Below are 20,789 nucleotides of genomic sequence, written 5' to 3'. Positions count from 1 at the left end.
TTCACAGTAATGCTCAGTAAAGCCTCTCTATCCAAACACTGGTGTGAGATGCCCTGCCTTGTTGAGTCACACAGCTTCTGACCAACACTTCTGACCAACATTTCTTACCAACACTTCTAACACACGCAAATAGTGATCAGCGTTGCCGTGCGATCATGAGTGGTAGTGGAAAATGAAGTTGGCCTACAGTAAGTAAACTCACCCCATTCCGTACAAATGTGCGCAACCGCGACATTCAAACGAGGCTACAAAGAAAACTAATGGGACTGTAGCGACTGTGTTGACTTCAAAATCGGGGGTGTGAACTAGGTTTCTATTCAAGCGTTGATCGTCATGGTAATGGCTCTATAGTATTGGAGAAAAGTTGAAAAAACTGACCCTCCGTTACATCGTGACGTGTCATGCCGTAACGTACAGCACGCATAAAGCAACTATTTCTGTCTTACAATCTCTCTCCACTAGGTGTAGCACTTCTCTCATCGTTTAAAAACAAGAAATGGACAGTGACGGGGGTAAGGAGGGGATACCTAGTCATATTTTGCGTCGTCACTGCAAGCGATCACGACTCTCAAAAAAACTGTTTACTTCTGAAGATCACTTTAGCACCGCCCTAAAAACCGATTCAAATTCGACACAAACCTTCAAATAGGTATGTAATGACACATTATATAAACTCTTTATAGTGTTTTATTTACATTTTTAAGGTGATAAGTTGGACAGATCGAGTGAAAAAAAGCAATTTTCCCACACAACATCTCTCCTTCTTACTATCACGCATTAGTTTCGCTTCCCCACCCGCCATTTTTAAAAAGACCCGACGGGGCTCATTGCCTGCTTGAATCATGCAGAAACGGGCAGCGTCAGGGTCATGTCATTTATTTTGTTGGAAAGGGGAGAAAGTGTTCTTTACAATGGTATTGACATTACAGTTGATCTGGAAGTATTACGTTTTTGGGGCGCTAAAATAAGGTCAATTGTACGGACCAAGGCGATGTACAAAAGTGAGTGAGTTTACGTTAGTTGGCCTATAGTAGTTGGCCTACAGTAGTTGGCCTCCAGTAGTTGGCCACCAGTAGTTGGCCACCAGTAGTTGGCCACCAGTAGTTGGCCACCAGTAGTTGGCCACCAGTAGTTGGCCTACAGTGGCTCTCACCTGACCACACATGCTTATGTGGCTTTTGTCTGGTTTAAAAATAGAGTTAAGAGAGGGTGTAAGAGGTCAGAGGGGAATCAGACACAATCAATGCTGACCATATCTTGAGTCCTCATACTTCTCCCATACATTTCAAAACATAACTCTGGATAATGTTTTGAACTCTTGCTCAGGACATGAACTTGAGGGCAGTCAATGTGTCACTTGCATTTGTTATTGAAGTACATGCAAACTTCCAGTTATGTATCTATGCAACAGCTTTTTAGAGTAAAGTATCACTTCTCCCTAGTCTCTCTGGCGTTCATCTTCCATTTAACTTTGGATAAACACTTCAGCTCCAACTTCTGGCTCCTTTGGCTTCCACCTATGATTCCAAACTCCAAGGACACTATTATTTTTCCTCCAGCACAGTTTAATTAAACCGTTTCTTATTCCCACATTTCCGTGGGTATTGTGTAATACTGTCAGCTGGGACATGCATTACTTTGATTCAGTAGTAATGAGCTGATTGAGCCGTGAAAAGCCCAACATTCACAAGGAACTGAGGTTAGATAGATAAGACTGTTGATTGAAACAGACCAGGATCAGGATATTGATCTATTACTCCAACTTCACCAAGGCGTAACAAGACCTTCTCTATACCCTTAACTTTTCTATAAACATTTCCATCAGATTCTTACAGGATGACCCTAAATGTCAGCGCAATGGTTTGCAACTGTTGTGATTAAAGTAGATTCTTAGCGGGCAAATGGGGATTCTAAAGCCACCTGGCCTCTAAGCCTCACATTCCATTCCTGCATGTTGCATTCCCACCTTCCCTAATGGGAGAGGGAGCTGATCAAATGGACAATGAGCCCTCTCCGGGTACCCCTGACCAGAATTCCCACACGTCCATGGAATCCAAGTCATCTGTAGTATGTTACTGTGTGACTGCTTGCATCAAACACCCAAGTTCCCTCTGATGAGAAGGCCAGGGCCTAATGATCTGTGGGGCCAGTGGAGGCCTGGGACTAAAGTAAGGTTGGGTCCCCCATGTCTACTCCCACATAGCCAGCCAGACCCTGGCGGTCATGACCAGCTGTCACTCAGGGTACACACATGCTCCTGGTCAATGCTGTAGAAAAATGATCCCCATCACTATAGCCATGATCAGCAAATGAACAGACATACTTAGGGGGAGTCCCACCACTTTAGGTTGGGACACAACATACTGGTCAAATGATCATTAAAAAAGTAACAAAGTTTGGCTACAGCTCCACCACATACTGTACATACAATCTAAATTTCGACCACGACGTGTCCAAACTTAGTTGGAGAGCCTGATTGAGCCAGTGGATATGATCTCTTTCCCAGACCTCTCTAGCGTTGGTGTTGTTTGTGTGAGGCCTGTACCTCCTCTGCCAGTGCCAGCGCCAGCGCTCCTCCAGGGGTTCTTCTGCATAGCTGAATGGTCCTTATTAGGCCTGTAATGTCAGCAATGGTAAATAGATAGCTCCTACTTCCTGAGACACTAGTGCCAGCAGCTGCCGGGATTCCAGGGACCCTCCAAAGTATTTGGAAAAATCAATAGTTTGATTTGGGGAGTTTGATATATCCACGCTATGAATCCAACGTGACTAAATATGGGCTGGGAACTGTGCCTCAGCACGAAGGAGTTTGGCAATGTACCACGCCTGCAGACACTTATAAAATGCAATGAGATCCCAAGGCTCTTCCATCTTAACAAGGAAAACATGACCTCGCCAGAAAATACCAGAATTTCAATGAACGGATATTTCAATCAAACTTGACTCGTGAATGTGGAAGAAATTGTCTAGAATCAAATATTAGTATTACAGTTTTTACAAGTCCCACTCCCTATTTCCCATGTAGTGGTACAAATTGGTCTGTCTCAGCTTTCTGCAGACACATTCCTTTGCAGACAAACAATGACCTTTGAGGTCCTAACAGACGTGTTCCAGAGACAAATTTTGTTAAACTGAAGAGTGATGACGTCTGTTGTCGGTTGAGACAGCTGATCACACTTACATTATACACATTTCTCGTTGATTGATGTCATAGCATTACATTACACATGGAAATTCTGTTTATTTCACTTGGAATTTCTTAAAAGTTCAGAGATGATGGTCCCTGCTGACATTTTGTATTTGTATCTATTAAGGATCCCCCTTAGCTGCTGCCAAGGCTAATCGTCCTGGGGTCCAAACAAGATTAACAAGAAAAATGTGTATATAATAGAACACATTATTTCACCACTACTATACCACTGCATATCTACAATACAATATGTATAATACCACAATACAAAAATATTGCAACATTACAATGTATGTTTGTGTAGAGTGTGTGTGTTCGCGTGTGTGCGTATGTGTGTGTGCCTGTGTGTGTGTGTCTCTTCACAGTCCGTGTTGTTCCATAACATGTAGTTTTATGTTTTTTAAATCAGATTTTACTGCTCGCTTGAGTTACTTGATGTGGAATAGAGTTCCTTGTAGTCATCGTTCCTGTCTTGTTGGCTACTTTACATACGTTTTGAAATGGTACATCTAGTGATCTACTTCTATTTATACTCAATACATCAATATTTATTACACCTGACATGTCATCATGCCAGAGCAATGTCATTTCCCTACCAGGTTTCAACTCATAGTATCCCCTTCATCATCACAGTCTTCTGATTGCATTGGTTAAATTTAGAGGTTCCACCATTAGCAAACACGGGCTCTTCAACATGAGGACCACAGTGTCTTAACAGTGCCATGTGCAGTGCATTTGGAAAGTATACAGACCCCTTGATTTCTTCCACATTTTGTTAACTTACAGCCTTATTCTAAAATGGATTAAATCGTTTTTTCCCCTTCATAAATCTACACACAGTACCCTATAATGACAAAGCAACACCTGTTTAAAGAACCCTGGAAAAATCACATTTACATAAGTGTTCAGGCCCTTTACTCAGTACTTTGTTGAAGCACCTTTGGCAGCAAATACAGCCATGAGTCTTCTTGGGTATGACGCTACAAGCTTGGCACACCTGTATTTGGGGAGTTTCTCCCATTCTTCTCTGCAGATCCTCTCAAGCTCTGTTAGGTTGGATGGGGAGCGTCGCTGCACAGCTATTTTCAGGTCTCTCCAGAGATGTTCAATCGGGTTCAAGTCCGGGCTCTGGCTGGGCCACTCAAGGGCATTCAGAGACTTGTCCCGAAGCCACTTCTGCGTTGTCTTGGCTGTGTGCTTAGGGTCGTTGGCATGTTGGAAGGTGTACGTTCGCCCCAGTCTAAGGTCTAATCATTCTGTAGAAGGTTTTCATCAAGGATCTCTCTGCATTTGCAAAAATTTATAAAAATCTGTTTTTGTTTTGTCATTATAGGGTGTTGTGTGTAAATTGATGAGGAAAAGATTGAATTTAATCAATTCTAGAATAAGGCTGTAACGTAACAAAATGTGGAAAAAGTCAAGTGGTATGACAAAAGGAAGACACTGTATGAATACATGAGTGACAGAAGTTGTACAGGGAAGGACCTTCAGTAGATGAAGATGGGTCAGCTAGTATGCCCTATTACTGTACGCAGTAGGCCTATCAAATAATATGCAATTCACATAGGCCTAAATGTGCACATACAAGTATCTCCATATGTTCTGAACAAGGAACTGTACTGTTGGTTAAGGGCTTGTAAGTAAGCACTTCACAGTAAGGTCTACACCTGTTGTATATGGCTCATGTGATTTGATTGATTTGAAGTTTGCATGTGTTGCATCTCACAGTAGATGTGATCTTCACAACTCTACTGTGCTGGGTAGCAACCCAATTCATTTGATCTATTTAGGGAGCAACATGGAGTAGGTTTACAGAATCTGTAAATGAACACCAACCAATCAAGAACCAAATTCCTTGAGTAACGTGACATGATTGGATATAACGTTTAAAAGGAGATTCTGAGGGGCGTGGGATCATGGGTCATGTTCAGGATGTTGCATAAAGGCCATAGAGTCTGCAAATTAGACATGGGTGAAGCACACTCAGATACAGTAGACTTACACACTAAATCATGAAGTCAGTCATTTCTCTGAAGTCTAAAATTAGAATTGCACTGAACCACTCCGGAATTCCACAGGCCCAGCCAGGTGGTCTCTGCATGAAATTCCATACAGTTCAAATGGTCTGCACTGATCTGTCCATGTATAACATGGCATGACATGACATAACATAATATTACATGACATTACATGATCGTTTCACACTGCTGGAAGAAAGCGATACACATTTTGTCTAACTTGAGTCTGTCCAACTCAAGAGCTCCAGCAGTCAGCCAGTGCAGACACTGAAAACTCAGAAACCACGGTGATAAGGCAGCTCTATCTCAGAGTCATGGTGCAGTCAACAATGTGCAAAACTGTCCAAATCGATGACATCAGAGAACAAACGGAACTCTCCAGAAGTCCATCATGCTGTCACTCCCTCAACCTGAATGAGGGAGGAAGAGAGGAGCAGCCTGGTTGAGATCACTGATTACTACAGTAAGTCTCTCTTCAGGAGAATTCGAAGTCTCAATACACAAACCTTTCAAAAGTTCAGCAGCCAGTTTCTTTGCATGACTACTATTTCTAGCTAGAAGAGACGGAGAAGGTCAGTTGGAATAGGGTCAGAACCATTTGCAATGACACAAGATACTGATGACCTATATAGATAAATACAGTACCAGTCAAAGGTTTGGACACACCTACTCATTCAAGGGTTTTCTTCAGTGAAGATAGTGAAGACATTTGTCACGTTCCTGACCTTATTTCCTTTGTTTAGTCTTTGTTTGGTTGGTCAGGACGTGAGCTGGGTGGGCATTCTATGTTTTGTGTTTCTATGTTGGCTTTATTGTTTGGCCTAATATGGTTCTCAATCAGAGGCAGGTGTTTGTCATTGTCTCTGATTGGGAACCATATTAAGGTAGGCTGTTTTTCACTGTTTGTTTGTGGGTGATTGTTCCTGTTCGTTGCGTTCATTGTCTCTATGTTCACATGTTCAGGTCTGTAGCGTCGTTAGTTTCATTTTTTGTTTATTGTTTTGTTCGTGTTGTTAAGTATTCCAATAAATATGGAAACGTACCACGCTGCAATTTGGTCCTCCTCTCTTTCACGTAACGACGATCGTTACAACATTAAAACTATGAAATAACACATATGGAATCATGTAGTAACCAAACAAGTGTTAAACAAATCAAAATATATTTTATATTTGAGATTCTTCAAAGTAGCTACCCTTTGCCTTGATGACAGCTTTGCACACTCTTTTTTGGTTACTACATGATTCAATATGTGTTATTTCATAGTTTGATGTCTTCACTATTATTCTACAATGTAGAAAATAGTTAAAATAAAGAAAAACCCTTGAATGAGTAGGTGTGTTCAAACTTTTGACTGGTACTGTATGTGACATACAGAAGGCTTAGGGTTCCTTTTAGATATCATATAGAAAGAGAGGACTTCTCCAGTCACAATATTAGTAGAATGTCATGTTGATTCACATTGAGCTTTATCAAAGAGCAAAGACCATCAACTGCATGGCCATTCAATTTATGCTGCTGAAGCACTGTGGTTATTCTTTATACTTCAAAACATGGAAATGTAACCTGCATCCATTCTATGTAAAACCCAGGTCTGGGACACATTCTTTACATTCATGACTTAGGGTCTAGTGATAGGGGTGATGGGGACAACACGGGTCGGGGACAGCTGTTGCTGAGTCTCCCCACCAGGTGTGAAGGCTGCACCACACTGGGAGAATAGTGACCAGCCCCAGCACCCTCTGTCTGGCCACAACCAGGGTCAGGGTCACTCCTCCAACCTCCCCCACTACCACAACACCCTTCCTGTAGTCTGGCCCACCACCACAACACACTCCAGGCTGTATCACAACGGGCCGTGATTGGGAGTCCCATAGGGCGGCGCACAGTTGGCCCTGCGTCATCTGGTGTTAGGGTTTGGCCGTGGTAGGCCGTCATTGTTAGTAAGAATTTGTTCTTAAAGGATCCGACCCTTTTTTTCAATTTTCTCCTAAAATGACATACCCAAATCTAACTGCCTGTAGCTCAGGACCTGAAGCAAGGATATGCATATTCTTGAGATCATTTGAAAGGAAACACTTTGAAGTTTGTGGAAATGTGAAATTAATGTAGGAGAATATAACACATTAGATCAGCGTTTTTTTAGTATTTTCTTTGTACCATCATCATTGAAATGCAAGAGAAAGGCCATAATGTATTATTCCAGCCTAGGTGCAATTTAGATTTTGGCCAGCAGATGACATCAGTGTATGTGCAACGTTTTAGACTGATCCAATGAACCATTGTATTTCTGTTCAAAATGTTGTATCAACACTGGCCAAATGTGCCTAATTGGTTTATTAATACATTTTCATAACAGTGCACTTTCCTCAAACAATAGCATGGTATTATTTCACTGTAATAGCTACTGTAAATTGGACAGTGCAGTTAGATTAATAAAAATGTAAGCTTTCTGCCCATATCAGATATGTCTATGTCCTGGGAAATGTTCTTGTTACTTACAACCTCATGCTAATCACATTATCCTACGTTAGCTCAACAGTCCTGTGGGGGACCCACCGATCCTGTAGAGGTTATCTGACTTGCCTAGTTAAATAAAAGTTTAAAAAATAAAAAATAAAACATAGGCAGTCTGGTGCCACTCCCACAACACACTATAGGCAGTTTGGCCCAGTGGCGGTCAGTGCAGTTTAAGATGAGGGAGGACCTTTTTCTTATGAGCCTTATTTCCTTTACAGCATATTGGATGACTCTCATTCATATTCTATTCACCCAGTTCAATGTAACATCGATAGGTCTAGGCGACTACATGATAGTCTACTACTGTACATAAATGTTCCCTATACCCATCATGAGATTGCTACAACCTTGCCTATGAATGAAAGTTTACAACGTAGGTGCACACAGGTCGAGAGACAAATTTCAGGTGACATTAGTCCAACAGTTGCAAATGAGAATTTCTATTGGACAAATTTAGGTATGTTTATCCCTGTTTTGTTCTGTTTGCTTCTGTTTAAGAAATGTTTCTCAACAGAATCAGCTAAACGAATGCACCCTGATCATGCGTGAACAGAGTTCACTTTCATAACAGCCACATTGTATTCCCTTTCCTTCCTTCGCTTGTGGACTTCAATGCACAACAAATCAGCTGTATGTGACCATGCGAAAATGCCTTCCCAAGCCAAACCTATAGAAACAGCCTCGTTGTCACCATATTAACTAAAGTAACGTAATAGTCAGCTAATAGCTAATAGAACTAACGCGTTAGTAAACCCGCTACAATCATGCAGTAATGTTAGTGTATTGTCAGTAAGCATCCCTCTGTTGGAGCAGAGTGTTTCAGTAGGCTAAACTAGCTAGCTGCATTTGCTAGCTAAGTAAGTGAAACTGAAAGTTTAAAAAAAAGACAAACTCTCTCTCTATTTCGCTCTTGCTTCTCCTTCATTTTGGAAGAAATGAATTTGTTCAAAACTGTTCAACTATTGTCTTTCTCTCTCTTTGAGTCAACTACTCACCATATTTTATAAACTGCAGTGCTAGCTAGCTGTAGCTTATGCTTTCAGTAGTTCTCTGATCCTTTGATTGGGTGGACAACATGTCAGTTTATGCTGCAAGAGCTCTGATAGGCTGGAGGACGTCCTCCGGAAGTTGTCATAATTACTGTTTAAGTCTATCGATGGGTAGTGAGAACCGTGAGCCTCCTAGGTTTTGTACTGAAGTCAATATATCCAGAGGAGGACAGAAGCTAGCTGTCATCCGGCTACACCATGGTGCTACCCTACATAGTGCTGTTGAGGCTACTGTAGACTTTCTTTGCAAAATAGTGTGTTTTAATCTAATATTTGGTGACGTGATTATATTTAGTATAGTTTTATCTAAAATAATAACTTTTTAAATGTTTTAAAATTGACATTTTTATGAAATTCACTAAGGAGGATGGTCCTCCCCTTCTTCCTCTGGCCCACACCCACAACACACTATAGGAAGAAGCATGCCTTCTAAATGTCACAGGAGTGATGAGTTGGACCATAGAGTTGGCCACGTGAAGCAGACCTCTGTTGCTATCCATATGAGGAAAAAAATACATTTCAATCTACACTGGACAAAATATTAATGCAACATGTAAAGTGTTGGTCCAATGTTTCATGAGCTGAAATAAAATATCCCAGAAATGTTCCGTATGCACAAAAAGCTTACTTCTGTCAAATGTTGTGCAAAATGTGTTTACATCCTTGTTAGTGAGCATTTCTCCTTTGCCAAGATAATCTATCCACCTGACAGGTGTGGCATATCAAGAAGCTGATTAAACAGCATGATCATTACAAAGGTGCACCTTGTGCTGGGAAGAATACAAAATCACAACAATGCCACATGTCTCAAGTTTTGACAGTGTGCAATTGGCATGCTGATTGCAGGAATATCCACCAAAGCTGTTGCCATAGAATGTAATGTTATTTTCTCTACCATAAGCCGCCGCCAACATCGTTTTAGAGAATTTGGCAGTACGTCCAATTGGCCTCACATCCGCAGACCCCATATAACCACGCCAGCCCAGGTCTTCCACATCCGGCTTATTCACCTGCGGGAACACCTGAAACCATCTGCGTGCTAGTCTTCCACACCAGGGTCTTGACCTGACCGCAGTTCGGCGTTGTAACTGACTTCAGTGGTCAAATGTTCACCTTCGATGGCCACTGGCACGCTGGAGCAGTGTGCTCTTCACGGATGAATCCCGGTTTCAACTGTACCGGGCAGACGTCTGGCGTCGTGTGGGTGAACGGTTTGCTGATGTCAACGTTGTGAACAGAGTGCCAGCATGGTGGCGATGGTGTTATGGTATGGGCAGGTATAAACTACGGTCAACGAACACAATTGCATTTTATCGACGGCAATTTGAATCCGCAGAGATACCATGATGAGATCCTGAGGCCCATTGTCGTGCCATTCATCCGCTGCCATCACCTCTTGTTTCAGCATGATAATGCACAGCCCCATATCGCAAGGATCTGTACACAATTCCTGGAAGCTGAAAATGTCCCAGTTCTTCCATGGCATGCAGACACACCTGACATGTCACCCATGTTTGAGATCCTCTGGATCGACATGTACGACAGCATGTTCCAGTTCCCGCCAATATCCAGCAACTTCACACAGCCATTGAAGAGGAGTCGGACAACATTCCACAGTTCACAATCAACAGCCTGATCAACTCTACGCGAAGGAGATGTGTCACGCTGCATGAGGCAAACGGTGGTCACACCAGATACTGACTGGTTTTCTGATACACAGATGCATATCTGTTTTCCCAGTCATGTGAAATCCATAGATCAGGGCCTAATGAATTAATTTCAATTGACTGATTTCCTCATATGAACTTTAACTCAGTAAAACCTTGAAATTGCTGCATGTTGCATTTATAGATTTTTTCAATATCAATGGCAAAAAATGTATTTCAAATACATGTAGATACTGTACATTTGCAGCTTTGCTAAACGCATGTAAAGCCTTAAAATACATTCCAGAGATGTATTTGATCTTCTTTTTTTTTTAAGGAATGGTTTCATCACATTAAAACGAGAGTTCAGTTCACATAACAGGGTTGACCTGTAAATGAATCACTAATCACCTGAAATAAATAATTATCTTCAGAAATAACTTCGTCCAAGCAACAAACTTTACAATGATGGTGAAAACTTGGAGAATTTTTGGGGATGAGTGTGTTAAAATCTTCCTAGAAGTCACAGAGGGTATATAGCGTTTTGGAACAAAACTCTTCAAATATGACTCTGAGATAGATTGGAATAGTGCAGGAGATTGTGTGTGCTCTATTCATTCTATTTCTATCTTCAACATGCAGTTTCAGATACAGCCCTGCCATTAGTTGAAAGCGGCCAATCCAATAGTTCCAGAAAGATATCCACTTCCTGAGATCTGTATTCAAAAATTGTTTTTAAGTAGTTGCTTTCTCAGATCTGCATTAAAAAAGTTTTGAAAAGTAGTCACTTTCTGAGATCTGTATTCAAATAGTTTTAGAAAGTAGTACTTTTTGGGATCTGTATTCAAATAGTTGTAGTCACCTCCAAAGTAACTATTTATTCCCCTGGAATAGTTACTTTCCCCAAAGCGTAGTTAAAACTGTAGTTATCCCAGGTCTGGTGCTGATGGCAGTGCACTGGACAGTGGACACATGCCCAGGGGATATAATCACCCCTTATGCACTCTCTATAGGTAGAATATTGGATACGTTCTATCCAACAATCTAGACATTCCAAAGCCTAGTGCATGATGTACCTTGCAGGAACAGTACTGGATGTACATTCACTATTGTGCTGTGTTGTCTTCCACAGCTGATAGAGCTACATTACCTCACAGCTACATTACCTCACAGCTTAGCCATGTCCTTGTCATCTCAATGATCAGAAGGAAGTGATGCAATATCATAATTATGTAGTGACGTGAGATGCTCTGTGACAACGGCATACTCAGTGGAAGGGGAAGCAGTTTGAGTAAGCAAGTGCCCTCTCTGCACCTGTGGCACGTATATGATTTAGCTTGGTCTGTCTGACTTAATAACTCTTCAAACATTGTAAAACACCGGACCAGTTTTAATACTGTGTCTGATTCTCACAGGTATGTGAATGAACTGTGGTGACCCCTGGAAGCAAAACGCTCACATGTGTAAAGTTAACTACTGACGCAAACATTTGGAAAGGATCTCCTTATCCCTGACCTGGACAAAGTGCCAAAAATGTTCATGGCGGAAATCTCTCTCTCCCCTCCTCTATGTATCTACCATGATATCAATAAGTGCTGGAGGACCACATCAGCTCGAGTGGGAAAAGCTCAAGTATCTCTCCTCTCTCTCCCAGAGCTGGTCTGGATTAGGAGCACGACAGAGACAGATAGGTGCTGAGGAGATGAATGACAGTTAACCTAAAGTATGCCTGTACTGCACTGCCTTTAACCCTTTAAAAGAGAGATGTTGCACATTTCATTTTGGCTCAGCTAGACAGTGTGATGTATGCCTTGACAAATGGATTGCAGTTCATGAGAACCAAATGTACATGAATGTTCTGTGATTTATGGCATGGTGATAAATGAAATAATTTAACATCACTCAAATGAATTAATAACCAGGTAGAAAGTTGAGCCCCCCTAGACAAGGTTCAGGGAAGAGATCTGAACAGAGGAATCTGGATTAGTTGTTCCTTATCTTCCAGCCTAAATATCTCAGGAGAACATCATTTGTCTGGATTACGTTGTCAGCTTGAAGTCCTCAGAAAGTTCTTCTCACTAGTTAAATGCTAGAAGGGTTTCTCACACTGCTTTTACATAACAATGACAGAGGAATAAGTAGTGATTTATAGGAAATGCTAGATTAATGACTCTCTCTTTCCGGTGTGTGCTGTCACAGTGCCTGTGTCTAGCTCCTTGCTAATAACTATTCTACCTCCTGAGAACAGTCAAAATACCTTTACTCTCTTAAAAAACATGTCATCAACTGAATGTGTTTTAATTCATGTGGACATCATGGGTTTTAACCCATTCATACTGCACAAAGCAGGCAGCCACAGTCCATTGAAATAGATCGTATTCCCGACACACATTACTCCCTAACCTACAGTATATCAGTGCAGAACAGCACTGGCAAAGTCCAGCAACAGTAATAGTCCTCTCTGCATTTCAAACTCATAATACTAGAGCATTTCAGCTGATAAGCTTAGCTCCTGCCACGGCACGGGCAAATGGTTTAACTGTTTAGAGAGGAGAGATGCATGCTTTCACTACTTAATGCGCACTATGTAGAAGACAGTTACCTGTACTTTCTTACCTGCTCTTTCTGGTCCCCAGGGTTAGGTTTGGAGTGGTGCTGAAGGTAATCCTGCAGGAGACTCAGTCTGTCCTTCTGTATGTCGATGTCCTCTGACGACCTCTTCTTATTCCTCTTCTCACTACTACTCATGTTCATCTGCCTTGTTACAGAGTGAATGCCATCACACGGACCAGCTCTGCTCTCTCATTTCTCCTCCTCTAGGATTCCAGGTCAAGAAGAAAATGCTACAGCAAAGAGATCTGGGTCTCTCTCTCGCTCTACTCGCTTATCCACTCTCCCTACTCCCCTCTCTCATACACACATTCTCTTTACACTCTCCCCTCTCTCTCTCTCTCCCCTTTCTCTTTCTCTGTAAGTCAGCCAAGGAAATATACTCTTTGAGGAGAGTGAGGGAGTGCTTGTGACAGAGAGAGAATGGAAGGGAGTAAGGGTGAGGAAGTCTGTGTTTGAAAGGAGCCTTTGCTCAGCAGGGAGAGAGAGGTGCAGCAGTATGATGTCCTTTGTCACATGTCCAGGTCTTTTCATTTACTCTTCCTTTGTCCCCAGTCTTTCAGTGTGTAGACGGAGTCTAAAGCATGGGTGTATATTTAGCTACTCTGCTGCAGTCACTAGGAGTTGTTAGCTGTTGAAGCCGTTTGTTTGGAGGCTCGCTGCCTGGTTAGCTGGCTCCCTGGCTCCCCTCTTCACTCTTGACAGCTGAGCTATCCCACTGGGCATACCACGTCATTTCAACATGGAAATGTGGGTAATATTTGGTTGAGACGTTGATCAATGACATTTCAACCTTTATTCACCCACTCAAAAAGACAGCCAGAAGTTTGTTGAATTCCTAATGTGTTACAACTAAAAGCACAACCAAATTCCAACAAAAGAATTATGATTTTTGGTTTAGTTGTCATCAACCATTTAAAAGCACAGAAAAGGCCTAGATCAGATCACACGTTAACCAGCGATAGCCGACACCCGCATAGCTGGTGCTTTGGTGGTGTCTGAGGTAGAGCTGTGAAATCAGATAGGCTGCTCGTGTGGTCATTGTCACAAAGTCACACCCGTCTCACTTTTGTGAGAAGTTCAGAACGAGAATGTGTAGAGTAAATAGAAATAAGGCACGAGGGGGTGTGGTATATGGCCAATATACCAGGGCTAAGGGCTGTTCTTAGGCAAAATGTCAAAGTGGAATTATGTTTTTCAGAATTTTTACAAATTAATATAAAAATGGAAAGCTGAAATGTCTTGAGTCAGTAAGTATTCAACCCCTTTGTTATGACAAGCATACATTTCAGGAGTAAAAACCTGTTTAGGGGATCTGCGTAGGTCTGGTACCGGTTCCGACCGACATTTTCACTTATAAATCTGTGGACACCGTAGATCAAAATGAATGATAGCCCTGGTTCCCATGGACACAATATTCATATTACTTTGAAACAACATTGATTCAACCAGTTTGTGCCCAGTGACATGCCACTTTTCTCTCTCCCATGCTGGGAAAGTCCAGCACGGCCAGCCACTCCAACCCACCCCAGAGGCAGTCCAAGACACTGCCAGTTGCTGAGCTAGCGAGGGCTGGGGCTGCCAGGTTCTTCAGGACTTTGGCAGTTAGACAGCTTACAGCCCAGACCGCTTACATAAAAATAAACTAAATTAGCTTGCTGAGCTAAATGTGTTGTACAGTATATTGTTTACAGTGTCAATGGGCATGGTTGGCATCGTTGTGAGGTCGACGTGGGTGTTCTACTGCTGTTGGACATGTGAAATGGACTTGTGGGATCTGGAGCACAGCCTACAATGGGTGAGAGGTAAAGAGTCCAATGAGGACATAACAGTGTGATGTACATTTCTCAATGTTGTCTAATCACTAAGCAGAAACAAAAACAAAAACAAAAGCAGAACAGTTACTTCACAATTATTTCACAGGAATAACCATCCAATCCTCTACTTTTTCCTGTGCTGTGTTAGGCCACTGATTCTCCTCAAAAACACTTCTGTTCACACATACAGTATCCGTCACTTGTGGGTGTAGTGTGCTGTGGGTGTAGTGTGCTGATGTAATGCTTTGCACAATCAAAGAACAAGCACACACACACACAAAGAAAGAGAGTGAGAGAGAGAGAAACCCACTGCATGGTGCTTATACAGTGCATTCGGAAAGTATTCAGACCCCTTAGCTATTTCCACATTTTGTTACATTACAGCCTTATTCTAAAATGGATTCAATACATTTTTCCCTCATCAATCCACACATTGACCATGCTGGTCATTTATGAACATTTGAACATCTTGGCCATGTTCTGTTATAATCTCCACCCGGCACAGCCAGAAGAGGACTGGCCACCCCTCATAGCCTGGTTCCTCTCTAGGTTTCTTCCTAGGTTTTGGCCTTTCTAGGGAGTTTTTCCTAGCCACCGTGCTTCTACACCTGCATTGCTTGCTGTTTGGGGTTTTAGACTGGGTTTCTGTACAGCACTTTGAGATATCAGCTGATGTAAGAAGGGCTATATAAATACATTTGATTTGATTTGATTTGATGATCACCCAAACAGAAATACCTTATTTACATAAGAATTCAGAACCTTTGCTATGAGACTTGAAATTGAGCTCAGGTGCGTCCTGTTTCCATTGATCATACTTGAGATGTTTCTACAACTTGATTGGAGTCTACCTGTGGTAAATTCAACTGATTCGACATGATTTGGAAAGGCACACACCTGTCTATATAAGGTCCCACAGTTCAGAGTGCATGTCAGAACAAAAACCAAGCCATGAGGTCGAAGGAATTGTCCATAGAGCTCCAAGAAAGGATTGTGTCGAGGCACAGATCTGGGGAAGGGTACCAAAACATTTCTGCAGAATTGAAGGTCTCCAAGAACACAGTGGCCTCCATCATTCTTAAATGGAAGAAGTTTAGAACCACCAAGACTCTTCTTAGAGCTGGCCGCCCGGCCAATCTGAGCAATCGGGGGAGAAAGGCCTGACAGAGTTCCTCTGTGGAGATGGGAGAACCTTCCAGAAGGACAACCATCTCTGCAGCACTCCACCAATCAGGTCTTTATGGTAGAAGCCACTCCTCAGTAAAAGGCACATGACAGCCCGGTTGGAGTTTGCAAAAAGGCACCTAAAGACTCTCAGACCATTAGAAACAAGATTCTCTGGTCTGATGAAACCAAGATTGAATAATTTGGCCTGAATGCCAAGCGTCACGTCGAGTGAAAACCTGGCACCATCCCTACGGTGAAGCATGTTGGTGGCAGCATCATGCTGTCAGGATTTTTCAGTGGCAGGGACTGGGAGACTAGTCAGGATCGAGGCAAAGAGCAAAGTTTTATTTATTTATTTTATTTCACCTTTATTTAACCAGGTAGGCCAGTTGAGAACAAGTTCTCATTTACAACTGCGACCTGGCCAAGATAAAGCAAAGCAGTGCGACACAAACAACAAACGAACAGTCAATAACACAATAGAAAAATCAATTTACAGTGTGTGCAAATGTAGTAAGATTAGGGAGGTAAGGCAATAAATAGGCCATAGTGGTGAAATAATGACAATTTAGCGATTAACACTGGAGTGATAGATGGAGTGATAAAGTACAGAGAGATTCTTGATGAAGACCTGCTCCAGAGTGCTCAGGAAGTCAGACTGGTGTGACAGTTCACCTTCCAACAGGACAACGACTCTAAGCACACAGCAAAGACAACGCAGGAGTGGCTTCGGGACAAGTCGCTGGTCCACTCTGGGCCACTCTGTCCTTGAGTGGCCCAGCCAGAGCCCGGACTTGAACCCGATTGAACATCTTTGGAGAGACCCGAAAATAGCTGTGTAGCGACGCTCCCCATCCAACCTGACAGAGCTTGAGAGGATCTGCAGAGAAGAATGGGAGAAACTCCCCAAATGCAGGTGTGAGAAGCTTGTAGCATCATACCCAAGAAGACTCGAGGCTGTAATCGCTGCCAAAGGTGCTTCAACAAGGTACTGAGTAAAGGGTATGAATACTTAATACTTAAATGTGATATTTATTTATTTAAATGTTAATACATTTGCTACAATTTCTAAAAACCTGATTTTGCTTTCTCATTAAGGGGTAATGTGTGTAAATTAATGGGGGGGGGAAATAATGTAATCCTTTTCTAGAATAAGGCTGTAACGTAACAAAATGTAAAAAAGAAAGGGGTCTGAATATTTTCCGAAGGCACTGTATTGTCGAGATGCTCTCAGGTGGCAACATAGTGCTCTTACTTGGTCTCGACCCGTTTTGTTTTTGACATCAAGTTCATTGCAGCGCTTGATACCTAAAAAGACAGATAATCCAAGGGTCTTGCCTCTGTTGTCCTGTGCCACTCCAAGTGAATCATTGTGAAATGCAAAACACAGTTGTTTGACAGCCTCTTTCCTTTCTACGCATTATGTCATCCCATATGAACATGTGGTATCATGGAGTAGATCTATCCAAGCTGAGGGCATCATAAGTATATTTTGATTGAATGTAATATTTCCCACACCCAGATGAGGTCATGTGGTCAGTTCCAGTAGAAGGAAGGAGGTTTGTTATTTTTTCAGTCTGTATTTACCCTTGAGATGGTGGTCTTATTTCAGAGAATCAGCACGTTGGTTAATATGATTCACATTAATGTGGGTTACTAACGTAAAGTAGGCCTCATTTCCTCACACTAACATGTCTTAGATAATCAGTGTGAATAGAAATCACACCGAACAAATACAAGATGACCGACCAAATATCCCACCAACAGAGTTTACATAATGATGCAATTATTTTTTTCCTTATTGATATCAGATAAAAAAGGACCAAAAAGCTGTCATTCTTATAGGCCTAGTTATTGTCCTTATGCACACAGTATATACTGCATTGCATTTGAACTATTTGTGAGAAGTCAACAAAGTCACCTTCAAGCTACTGACATAAAAAGAGACTATAATGTATACTATGGAAGGAATACTCTAGTATCCACTGTAGTGTTTCTGCAGACTTGACTGTAGTATTCACTTGTAGTATACTGTAGTATTTACAGTTTACTATAGTACACATAAAGTAGTAAAAAAAAGTGTTGTATATATACTATAGTAATTATTGTAGTGTTTTTGCAGACTGCAGTATACTGTAGTATTAAAGGCAGTGTTTTTAGGGACGGTATTATACTGTAGTATTTACTATAGTGTTTTTGTGGACTGTAGCAAGGTATACTGTAGCATTTACTAGTGATGTTACGTGTGATACCGAAACTCTGAGGCATTGCTAACTTCGAAGCTGTGTGCCAATGCGTGTCACAGTATCAGAAGTACGTCATCAACGTCAGAAGCTTCGTTTGAGCCAATATCTTAGTGTAATGCAATGAACCTGGCACACGGAGTGTATGTGACTGCTCCAGAACAACATTTTGGTGACACGGGTAGAAAACAATTCTGTTGCGTTGGGTTTGTCATATATATCCAGTAGTCAATATTTCCTGTGTTGCATCTTCAAGAAGCATGCATACAAAGAGGGAGTCATTTTCAATTCAAGTTATTTTTTTTATTTCACCTTTATTTAATGTGATTCATGCTACAGCTAAATTCCTATTTAAATATCACTGATATGACAAAACACAGGATCACACAATCGCGACTGTTTTATCACCTCAACTACAGATAATTATTAAGACAGCAATGTTGTGTGTGTCAACTACATGCCCGCCACCTTGTGGGGAGCTGTGGATAGTACAGTGAAACTACAACAGGCATGCACATGCACCCATCGCTAGCTTGCACGCACCACTAGGCTACATACAGTACGGTGCATCTTTTACCAGTTATCAGCCACAATGTTTGTTCGAAGGCACTGATTGCCAACAAACGAGTTATATACACATCGTAATATAACTAAACTCCCTAGATGTGCCAACAATTCATCATCAAACCCAGGTATTGGGTTCATCAAACCCATTTAAAGGCCCAGTGCATAAAAAATATATATTTCCCAGTGTTCTATATATACTAAACAAAAATATAAACTTAACATGTAAAGTGTTGGGTCCATGCTTAATGAGCTTAAATAAAATATCCCAGAAATGTTCCATATGCACAAAAAATGTATTTCTCTCAAATTTTGTGGACACATTTTTTGCTGATTTCAACGTTGTGAGCAGAATACCCTATGGTGGCGGTGGAGTTATGGTATATGGGCAGGCATAAGCTACAGACAACGAAGAATATCGCATTTTTATTAATGGCAATTTGAATGCACATAGGTACTGTGACGACATCCTGAGGCCTATAGTCATGCCATTCATCCACCGCCATCACCTCATGTTTCAGCATGATTATGAACGGTCCCATGTCGCAAGGATCAGTAGACAATTCCTGAAAGCTGAAAATGTCCCAGTTCTTCCATGGCCTGCATACTCACCAGTTACCCACTGAGCATGTTTGGGATGCTCTGGGTCGACATGTACGACAGCGCGTTCCAGTTCCCGCCAATATCCAGCAACTTCGCACAGCCATTGAAGGGGAGTGAGGCAACATTCCACAGGCCACAATCAACTCTATGCGAAGGAGATGTGTCGCGCTGCATGAGGCAAATGGTGGTCACACCAGATACTGACTGTTTTAAAAAAAAAAAATATTTTTATGTATCTGTGACCAACATATGCATATGTGTATTCCCAGTCATGTGAAATCCATAGATTAGGGCCTAATTAATTTATATCAATCGACTGATTTCCTTATATAAACTGTAACTTAGTAAGATCTTTGAAATTGTTGCGTTTATGTTTTTGTTTAGTGTATGTATACAGTGTATTTCCACCCTATGAGGTTGGAATAACATTTACATTTGAGTCATTTAACAGACACTCTTTTCCAGAACAATTAGGGTTAAGTGCCTTTTTTAAACGCACGTCAACAGATTTTTCACCTAGTCGGCTCAGGAATTCAAACCAGCAACATTTTGGTTATTGGCGAAACACTATTAACCCCTAGGTTACCTGCTGCCTCAATGATACTGTAATACACAAATAATACTGTGAAATTGTGAAAATTATAACAATACCCTTTTAGTGTAAGAGCTGTTGGAAAAGACAACCTTGAAATTTCAGCCTGTTTCGGTGGGATGGAGCTTTGGTCTTTCAATGTTGACATCACCATGTGTTAAATTAGTTAAAATAGACCAATAAGAAAGAGAGTCCCAAACCTCTCTGCCAATAACAGCTTGTTTTCAGTTTTCCTCTCCACACTCTGACCCCTCCCAGACAGTCCTGACAACATTCTTGCTTGAGAAATTGCTCTTTGCAAAGAAGCTATTTTTGTTTCTTTTTTACCATTTTAATTGAAAACAATCACAATAAGGCACTTCATTGTTACCCAGAAATAATTTGATATTGAGATAAAAAAACGGCTGCATTGGACCTTTAAGTGAATTCATCCTCTTATGGTAGCCTACTACTGATTTATTTGTAATGGGATATTCAGTGGGATAGACAATACAAGTGCTCCCACTTTTGTTCCAATGTTCTGATGAGGTAGTTGAAAGTAGGATCTTTGACAACAAAGTCAAGGGTTGCTGGTTCAACTCAGGATGTCCCTCCTCAATCACTGCTCTAACAGACTACTGAAACATATGTTGAATTAGTTATTGACATTGCAATGAGTTGAAATGCGGACTTTTATTTTGAATCCTCATTACCATTCCAAAGCGACGTCATCGTTTGTGTTTTTATCACGTGCATGTTCTTACTTAGCTACCTACACATTTCTCTTTAGG

General features: G+C 41.5%; 1 protein-coding gene across 1 annotated transcript in view; it reads right to left on the bottom strand.

The window, feature by feature from the left end:
- LOC111963143 (filamin-A-interacting protein 1-like) overlaps positions 1 to 13,639 on the bottom strand; it is a 38,063-nt gene extending 24,424 nt beyond the window's left edge. Inside the window, exon 1 of the mRNA XM_023986381.2 lies at positions 13,040 to 13,639. The gene's annotated coding sequence lies outside the window, so the exon portion shown is untranslated. The remainder of the gene's footprint in view (positions 1 to 13,039) is intronic.
- Positions 13,640 to 20,789: the final 7,150 nt, after the last annotated feature.

Source organism: Salvelinus sp. IW2-2015, linkage group LG4q.2 (genome assembly GCF_002910315.2).
Source record: "Salvelinus sp. IW2-2015 linkage group LG4q.2, ASM291031v2, whole genome shotgun sequence".
NCBI lineage: Eukaryota > Metazoa > Chordata > Actinopteri > Salmoniformes > Salmonidae > Salvelinus > Salvelinus sp. IW2-2015.
This window is presented reverse-complemented; position numbering and strand designations above follow the sequence as displayed.